Genomic DNA, 10,509 nt, shown 5'->3' on the forward strand with positions numbered 1-10,509 from the left:
TAAAATAATACCCTCACTCAAACAAGATTTTGGAGTCAGAAAGTAAGAAAGGTAAAAATTAAATTCACTTTTACCTTTAAATAAATGCATAAAGAAATAACAACATGGATATAGGATGATCTTACGTATAGGAGAAAAATGTTTGATTAACTGTATCCTATACTAAACGTGTAACGGTGCATATAAAATTAGTTCGCAGAGACGTTAACCAGTTACCATGTCTACAAGTAGCGCATTCCACCTTTATTCCATGCTCCATAACCATTGAAAACAAAGTAAGTCCACTACTCACTAATTGTGTAAGATTTACGTATTATCTTGAAAGGTCTGCCTCCACAAAAAAAGTAAGGGAGGAGCAAGAAAGATGGCAAAACAAATAAATTAAATTCTGTCTTCTTGAGGGGTGATGTAGGGGGCACAGGAGATGTGACAAGTGCTGAGAGGGGCTATCCAAAATTTAATTGGGTCAATTTTACAAGGAAATAAAACCAAATTTGCCTTAATTTGAAACGGGAGGAAAAAAATGGTAAGAAATGTGAGGGGGGCTGAAGTAGAATAGAATTGACTCATTTTATAGAAAAACAAAAAGAAATTAAGCCTTATTTGGAAGAAAGCTAGGAGAGATGAGGGGGCTAAAAGTGTTGGAGGAGTGGTCCGCCCCTCCTAAATAACAATATATATACATGTATTCCTATTTTATATAGTTGTTAGTGTTGGGAATTCCATACAAACTCCCAAGAGGCCCTCGTCGACCACCACTACCCTCCTCAAAATAAGGTAAAATTCCTTCATTTTTCCCTTATTCTGGCTAAGCCTTGTTTCCGTTCAGACACCGCGCTGCCCCCCACATACCTCCCTGCAGAAAGTTTCTTGACACCCTACCGCCTTCCATACCACTTATGGAGGATTAAATAGATGCGGATGTCGAAAATTTTCGACAGGGTTCGAACCCACGACCCTTCGAGTATCTCCGGCTAGAAGGCTAGCATGCTAACCACTAAGTTATCGAAGCTCCATTCATCGTGGGAACTAAGGAATTACGAACGATCAATAAGCCACTATTCTCATGATTAAATCACATCAACGGTGCTCAATAAGCGCGTGCGCACGACTCAGACCTGAGAGGCATTATCCGAGCACGCTGAGCACACATACAGGCACATATACCTACAGCATAGTAAACTACCACAGATAGGTATCTGCATATGTGTGCTCAACGCTGTGACCCTGTCGCAAAGGTTACTTATAAGTTAGGTAAAACAAATTCATAAGGTGTAATGTTTCTTCATTCTTACAAATTAAAGTTACTAATTAATTAGACTGATGACATTTCACTATTATATTAATTGATTTAAACTGAACCAAATTTAACATTTTTTATATATTGATATAGACTTATGAAGAATTTTGTGAACGAAAAAGTCAAATGTAATATGCATTATTTTATTAAATACATCAAATCATACGAAGCTTTCTAAAGTTAGGGTTGTAAGGAGTTGGATTTGATACATACATATATATACATGTATATATATAGCTATAAACTAGCTGCGAATAGAAATTTGCTCGCCGATGCTTGCTTACTTAAGACACAATTTTTTAATTAATAATTTAAAAAAACAGTATAAAATCAAATCAGCAGTGCTTGTTCGCCTAAGAAAAAAATTTATCCAAAACTGAAACAAAAAAGAAATGGTTGGGTCTGTCATCTCCTATGCTTGCTTACCTATGAAAAAAATTATTTAATAGTATAAAAAAAATAGTTGTGTCTCTAATCACCCCAAGAGCACAGTTTTTTAATTATTCATAATAAAAAACAGTTGGGTCTCGAATCCTTGATGCTTGCTGACCTGAAAAAAAATTAATTTATAAATAATTCTATAAAATTAGTCGTAACCTAAATCACCGATGCTTTCTCGCCGGCAAGCATCGGCGATAAAACACCTAACTGTTGTTTTTTTTTGTATTATTGATAGGGAAAATATGTTTTTAGACAAGCAAGCATTGGCGAATAAAAACCTTTCTTTTTATTAGTAGAGTTTATCAACGAAATATATATATCAATAGATAGAACAGGAGGCATTGCTAATAAGCAACCTAACTGTTTTATAATATTATACATATATTAATAAAATGTCCACAAAAGCAAGCAAGAAACATACTATTTAAGTTTAAGTGTTTCATTAAGTATTCATCGACTGTTATGAAACCTAGCATTGACGATAAGTAAATTTGCGTTTGTTCAGGGTTACCTTTTTAAAAAAATTAATTTATGGGTGTGTTATATCATGAATTCTTTCTTGCCAGGTAATGTTTCTTGTTACTATATTATGCTAATAAACGGTTACATTGCCAAATGCTAATGCTTAATTATCTAAATGTATTTATTATTAGACAATACTGAAAAAGATTAACGTAGATAATCACCAATGTTTGTTCGCCCAAAATAATTTTTAGTTAATAAGCAATGCTAATAAAGGATGGTTCTATAATCGCCAATGCTTGCTCTCCGGAGAAATCAGTTCATCATAAACAATACAAAAAAAATAGTAAAGTCTCTAACTGCCGATGCTTGCTTGCCTAAGAAAACGTTTTTGTAATTATCTATACTACAAAACAGTTGGATTTCTAATTCACAATACTTTCTTGCCCGAGAAAAAAGTTATTTTTATTCATAATTCTGAAGAAGACTTGGATTTCCCATCACCAACGCTTTCTCACCTGAGAAAAACATCCATTAATAAATAATATAAAAAAAATAGTTGGGTCTCTAATCAACAATGCTTGGTCACCTCAAAGCATTTTTGTTTGATTAAAAATACTAAATTACAGATATAAATTTTATCGCCAATGCTTGCACGCCTAAGAACATTTTATATTAAATAATAATACTAAAAAAACAGTTGGGTTTCAAATTACTGATGCTTGCACGACTAAAGGTAGTTTTTATTAATCAACAATACTAAAATATAGTTATGTTTTGAATCGCCAATGCTAGCATGCCTGACATTTTTTCAAAATTAATAATACTAAAAAAACATTTGTATTTTAAACTGCTGATGCTTGCTTCCTAAGAAAAAAATTTATTTTTTAAATGATACAAAAAAAAAATGCTTAGTTTCTAATCACTGATGCTTGGTTGCCTAAGACCACATTTTTTTTAACAATACGATAGAACGGTTATGTTTCGAATCTCCGATGCTTGCTTTTCTAAGGAAAAAAATTCATTATTAAATAATACAAAAAAATTGTTACATCTCTAACTGCCGATGCTTGCTCGTCTTAGGGCACATTTTTTAAATTAACAATACTAAGATACAGTTGGGTTTCTAATTACAAATGCATGTTCGTAAAAAACTCGTTATCAAATAATACTAAAAATATCGTTGGGTCTCTAATAATCTGATGCTTGCACACCACAGCATATTTTTAATGAACTAATAATAAGAAAAATTAAATAGGTTTCTAATCACCAATCCTTGCTTGCCTAAAAACAAATTTTTAATCATAATACCAAAGAACAGTTAGGTTTATGATCGCTGTTGCTTGTTTAGCTAAGAAAAAACTAATTAATAAATAATAAAAACAAAATATTTGGGTCTTTAATCACCAATAATAGCTAGCCCCAGGGCATTTTCGTTCAATTATAAATATTTAATTACAGATTTTTTACTAGAAATCTGAACGACAATGCTTGCTTGCCTAAAAAAAAAATTTATTAATAAAGAAAACAAAAAAAATAGTTGGGTCTTTAATCGATGATGCTTGCACGCCTAAAGGAATTTTTTTTAATTATTATTACTAAAAAACAATTGTGTTTCAAACTGCTAATGCTTGCTTTCTTAAGAGAAAAAATTTATTATTGAATAATACAAAAAAAAAGTTAGGTTTCTAACCGCCACTGCTTGCTCGCCTAAGGGCACATTTTTTTTATCAACAACACTAAAATACAGTTGGATTTCTTATTACCGATGCTTGTATGCTGAAGGGCATTTTATATTTATTAGTAATACGAAAAAAACGGTTGGGTTTCTAACTGCTGATGCTTGGTGACATAAGAAAAAGAATTCATTAATAAATAATATAAAAAATAGTCGTGTCTTCAATCGACGATGCTGGCTCACCAAAGGTCACATTTTTTCGATTATTCATTCTAAAAAATAGTTGGGTTTCTACTCACCAAATTTTTTCCTTCTTAGATCTCATTTTATTTAATAATTATACTTTAAAATACTACTTTTATTTGCAACTGCTTTTAATTCTAAATACAAAACTTTTTTTCCAATTGGAATATTTTATGATTTGCGATATAACTATAATTAAATACATGTAATATTCAACTTTGAAATAGTAGAGTTGACTTACAAATATAGAAGTATTTATTTAATTAGTTGTAGACACTGAGGTAAATAATAATTTTTAGGTGATAAAATAAAATAAATCATTATAACGAAAATTTAGATTTATTTATTTGTAATAATTAGTTTTTTGATATTTGTAATGATTGATTTTTTTACATGGCATGTAATCAGTAAATAGTATTTTATTTTCTTACTTACATATGTAAAGAGACATATGATGATAGTTTTAATATAACAGCCAGTTGCAAAAAGTGCAAGTTATGACACAGCATACAAACAGCAAAAGAGTTCTTAAATTGCTTGGCGATCTCACTGCCTGCTTTGATAAGATAATCGAATATTATTAGAACCCTGTAAAAAATACAAATTGTCATTTGTTGAAATCTAAAATCATTGTTGACGTAACATGTGGTACGATAAAAATTGTTTGTTTTATACTTACAAAGTTAAGGAGACGCATGGTGACAGTTTTAAAATAACAGCCTGTAACATTGTACGAAGGATTGGCTATCTCTGTCATGAAAGTGCTAATATTACTGACTTCCGAACCACATGAAAAATAGCCAGTAAGTCGATGGGTGTATTCAATTTTTGTTAGAGACATGCATAAATCAGAACTGTGTTTGGAGAGAAAGTAGCAGTGCAAATATTTAACTTATTATTGCTACCTGTATCCATTTTTACTATATTTTAAGGACGTGGGAAGAGCTTTAGCACTTGATACTTTGGATTTTTCTGAAGTTTTCTGGACATCTGATTTTTCTGTCTTTTAAATTAAAACCACTGTTTCGTTGATTGATACGGGTTGTTATTTGGGATGAGCAGTTATAGTAAGTACTCCATCCGATGAAAGACTAAATGCAGCCTTATTGATATCGCTTAATACATCAAAGCTGTTCCATGTACTTTTTAATAAACTGCTAAGAAATCAAACTATGTTGATTTTTTTTTTCTTTATGCTGACCTGCAATTCAAAACAAAGTAACATTTATTGATTGATTGACTTAGCTTAGAAAATTTAGATTTTTACAATTTTATCTGCTTTGGTTAGTTGAAATTAGAACAGATTTTTCATTAACATTAGCAGCTTAAACTTGTTAACTTAATAGCGCATAAACAAACGAAATTAGCTGAGTTCTTAAAAGTACCTTGCAAAATACATGAATGAGATATCAATATCAATGTCCACTAAATACTTAATTCTTTATGTAAATAGAAGGTTAAACTGATTTTGACTAAAAATATTAAGTTATTCATTGCTATTTAGAAGCAGGACAAGAATAAGTAATTACTCTTAATAAACGTGTTGAAACATAATTTAGAGTACAACTTGAAAAAAAGCCTAACAAAAAGTTATAAGGTAATATTTAACTAAAATTTTAAAATTTGGCATCACACAGCTGTCTGGTAGCCAGTATAAATATTGATTCAGAGAATCGTAGGCTTTAATTCTAATTACGTACAAAACAACAGACAATACCTCCTCATTCTGCCTGTCACATCAGTTTAACCCTTGAACGATAGTACCTGGAAGCTGGGCAACGTCTTGCATCGTAGGATTACATGTAGGACTGCTTCAACATGCAAGGACGAACAAACTGGTTAGACGTCGAATCTAGGCCAAAATTCTGGTATGAGGATTAATCGTGAGCAAGCTCAACCGCCAGAGGGCAGCAGGACAAGATGCTACCTAAAGATATAGATATATCATTTAAACACGGTCTATCATGGCGTCTCACCAATACACTTTCACTATTACTTGTATGTGAGAGAGCGGGAGATTTTAAATTCAAAGGATGAACGAGCAAATTTTCAAAGAGAACTATTATGATACTTTAAATATAAGTAAATTTAAGAAACTGCTAAAAGCAACAATGTCAACAATTTTTATGAATTTTTTTATGAAACAATGTAAATAAACCGTATTCAAATAATATATCTATATATCTCTTGGTAGTATCTTGTCCTGCTGCCCTCTGGCGGTTGAGCTTGCTCATGATTCATCCTCATAGTTGGTGTGAGCTCTGCAGCTCTTGTTACGAGTTTGAGAATAAAAGTTGTGCAAGAGGCATAATTGTTGCAAATTTAGGGAAAAAAGATTATTGCAATTTTCATAAAGTTGCTTACGTTGTTAATAACGAGTCAACTTTATTACCTTTAACAATGTTGATAAACACACAGAAAAATAAAATCCTAATCTTTTGTCTTTTTGGACCAAGATACTAAGGGAAGTTTAGTTGACAACTGAACTTTGAGGATCCATTAAGTATGCAGGTAAACTGTTGTAGGAATGACAAGAAGCTTTAATGTATGCTCTACGGACTTTTTGTACTTCTTGAATGATCTTCTATAAACTAAGCTCGATAATTACACAAAGTTATTTGAATAACTCAGCAGTTATTATAGCTGTAGGATGCTATATATCTAGCTCGAAACAAGGCCTACAACTGCGTGAGTACACCCATTCAATTGTTATAGTTGTATTGTTATTTATTAGAAGTGTACTTAATCATAATTAATAGAGAAGACATGTACCTGTACTTAAATACAGTGGCTGCCAAGCAAGAAATATAATTATTTTACAAAAGTCATTGCATAAATTTGTTTAATTAATCATAATTGGAAGATCTAAGAAATAAAATGTAAACTTAGTTTACTAAATATTTATTTGAGGTTATTTAATATACCGTATCTATTAGCACCAAATACACGTAATAATACGTAGGTACATATAAATGTTTATTCAATCAGTATTGTATTAAACGAGGACAAATAAAAATTGTGCTTTTATGCACACATTTTCTTATAGGCACGTATGAGTAATCTTCAAAAGACGTCAGGTTACAAATAAGTTGCTTAAAATCACGACAGCTTATAGGCACCTAAAATTTGAAAGCAACAATTGACTTCTATCCCCAGCTTACACATATATAAGCTTACATGCACGTATCTTACGGGCACGTAAAAACAAACACACTTAATTCAATATACTTTACATGAAAGCTTCCAGACACGTATGCTAACAGATACGTATGCATACGGGCACGTAAAAACTAAAAATATTAATTTAACCCTATACCTGAGCTTACGCATACGTGAGATTACAAGCACGTGTGCTTCCGGACACGAAAAACTTAAAAACTTGAGTTCGCACGTCAGCTTCCGTATGCGTGAGCTTACCCGGACGTAAGCTTACGAATGTATATGCTTACAGGCACGTAAAAACTAAAAATATGGAATTCGTAATAATTAGCACGTCAGCTTACGCATACGTATGCTTATAGGCACGTATGATTACGGGCACATAAAAGCTAAAAACTTTGAATTTACGTTAATTTTCACATCAGCTTACGCATATGTGAGCTTACAGGCACTTTTACTTACAGCCACGTATTCTTATGGACACGTAAAATTCACATGCTTTCGGATACGTACACTTACGGATACGTATATATATATATACAGGAACATTAGCTTATGTATACGTATGCTTGCAGGCACGTTAAATCTGAAGACAACTATTTACTCCTATACCCAGCTTACGCAGACAAAAGCTTACAGCCACGGATACTTATGAACATGTAAAAAATAAAAACATTTTATTCGATCTAACTTGCATGTAAGCCTAAGCTTACAAGCACGTCAGCTTACCGACACGTGACAACTAAAAACCGATATTCGTACTCGCATGGAAGCTTACTTACGTGAAGTTACATGCACGTTAGCTTATGAGCACTAAAAATTGAAAAATATCAACATTGTCACTATATTTTCATATTTACTATGTATTATAAAATGTATGCTTTTTCGTGATTCATTGGAAACGTTATTAGTTCCTGGACTTTTTCTTGCCATCAAATTTTGAGGTATAGTTTATTACTTGGAAACATTCACACATTCACGTTAAAGCCACCATAAAAGTTTATTCTTGTATTTTGATAAACATATCTTTATAATCATGTTTTACTAAAAATAAATCAATGTATACACGTTTATTACATAAAGTACGTACATCTTTTGTTTGTTAGCCAATAAGGATCCACCTAATTCATAGTTTTTGTAAAAGCTTAGCTTCCCAGGCTCTATCTTTTAATGGGTAAAGTGTTAAAAATGTATTCGTTAAAGTACATTCTTATTTTTAAAAGTGCCAACCAACATTAAAAAAAATTTTAAGATTTTTATAACATATATATGTTGTAAACAATATAATACTAATTTTTTCAAATCTTTCATCCTAATACAGGTATTTTATTAAACATGTATAATCGCATGTTAAATCTCACATATTTCGAATTTTGTTTCGCAAACATTGATTAATGTTTTATTTTAATAATTTGACATTATCTAATTTTTGTGGAAAAAATCATAATTTAAAAATTACTTATCTCAAATGTACCACTTTTTTTTTGTTCATTTTTTTGTATCTTATGCGACAACTAAGTGCTCCTTTGATCTATCTGATTTTTTATAAGGTTTTAGTGTTTTAACATTTTTAAATTTATTACAGAATTTTTTTTTTTTTGCTTCAATATGTTCATGTTTCAACGAATTTTCGATACTTTAATCTTCTTCAGAAGTTTGTATTAATATGTTATCTGATATTTCTTCAACAACGTGTATTGTTTAGTTTTCTTTCAGTAGACTTGGAATTTTATCTAAATATTTTATATTAGCTCAATATTTTTCATCACTTTGTACGGATTACGTCTATTATTTCATCAGTTCGTATTCTTAGTTGTCACTTTTTTTCATTTACGTCTAATTTTCAGGAATATCTGTGTAATCAGCTTCATCCAGACGATGTTGATTCCATTAAAAAAAAATCAGTTTTGAATTGACAGAGTGAATTATAATTAAAAATGACGTCCAATAGTGGTACTGACATATTTTTGTATTTATTCGAAAATAAAAACAACGTTTCAGCTCTTTGGACAACGTTTGCCCCTCATCAGGTACAAAAATCTATGAGTAATAAAAAATTCTTTATAGTACAAACTTTGATAAAATACAATAAACGCAAATTAAGTTAAGTGTATAACACACCTCTGACTCTTACGGAAGGGATGTAAAATCGTATCGTAGTCAGAGTTTCAAGATTAGCTGCTTATATACTCTGCACATAGATAAATAACATAGTACACGTACGCAATGGAATCAAATAAGAATCGCAAGCAGTTTTTTGTGAGAAGCATATAAACAGTTCATGTGTTTCTAATACTATATATGAAAGAGGCCCCCCAAATCATGTACATAAAGTTAATCCTTTTTCCTAATTGACTTCATGAAAAACTTATAACAATTTTTCAACTTCTCTGTATATTGTTGTAATTTTTTTTCAATATCAAACCGTGAAATCAATGATTCTTTAAAAAAACTTTGCACAGGTGTTTCTTTAATTTTGAATTACAATTTTTTCCAGTTCAACAACAAATATTATAAACAAGTTTTTGGCTCCCCAATGAGCAATCCTTGAAGTCCAGTACTGGGTAATCTTGTTATGTGTTACAGTGTTAACTTGAAATCTTATGCTTGAAGAAGTTATATTTTAATGTTCTACTGTATGTACGTACATGGATGATATCCTCGTATGTGTACGTAATAAATCTATTACCTATACTAAAATTACAATTTACTATTGTGACACGTAATAACAACAGCATTAGTTGCTTGGATTTGGAAATTATCATGCAACAAAATAATACAGTACTAACTAATTGGTACCAAAAACCGACACACTCAAGCCAATACTTGAATTTTTTTTTACACCATCCAATACAACATAAAACAGGTATCATTTATCCAATAGTAGACTTTTCCATTAAATTAGCAGACTGTCAATTACATGATGATAATTTAAAATGGATGATAAATTTTTACTAGCTAACAACTATCCTCAAAAATTGATTGATAAATTTGTAAAAAAAAAAAAAAAAAAAATAAATGCCTTAAAAAAAATGAATATAATCAACAATCGTAATAGAAAAGACAATAAATACAAATTCATATGATTATTACTGTATGCTTCTCACTTGCACAGTTACATTTAATTTTATTGTAAAAAGTTTCATATTGTTCTTCTATACAGTTTAAATTAAAAGTTGAATTCAATCTTTTCTTTTAGAAAGAAAATAACTTATCCACTAGATGA

General features: G+C 30.7%; 1 long non-coding RNA gene across 1 annotated transcript; it reads right to left on the reverse strand.

Annotated features, from left to right (window-relative positions):
* Positions 1–4,602: 4,602 nt before the first annotated feature.
* LOC149373399 (uncharacterized) lies at positions 4,603–5,941 on the reverse strand. Its single transcript, XR_016293405.1, has 3 exons — positions 5,842–5,941; positions 4,804–5,325; positions 4,603–4,712 (listed from the first exon to the last, which is right to left on the reverse strand). It is a non-coding gene; the product is annotated as an uncharacterized LOC149373399 (long non-coding RNA).
* Between the last annotated feature and the right edge of the window lie 4,568 nt (positions 5,942–10,509).

This window comes from Copidosoma floridanum, unplaced genomic scaffold (genome assembly GCF_036245765.1).
Source record: "Copidosoma floridanum isolate Cflo_tuat_1 unplaced genomic scaffold, Cflo_Japanese_pri ptg000031l, whole genome shotgun sequence".
Lineage (NCBI taxonomy): Eukaryota > Metazoa > Arthropoda > Insecta > Hymenoptera > Encyrtidae > Copidosoma > Copidosoma floridanum.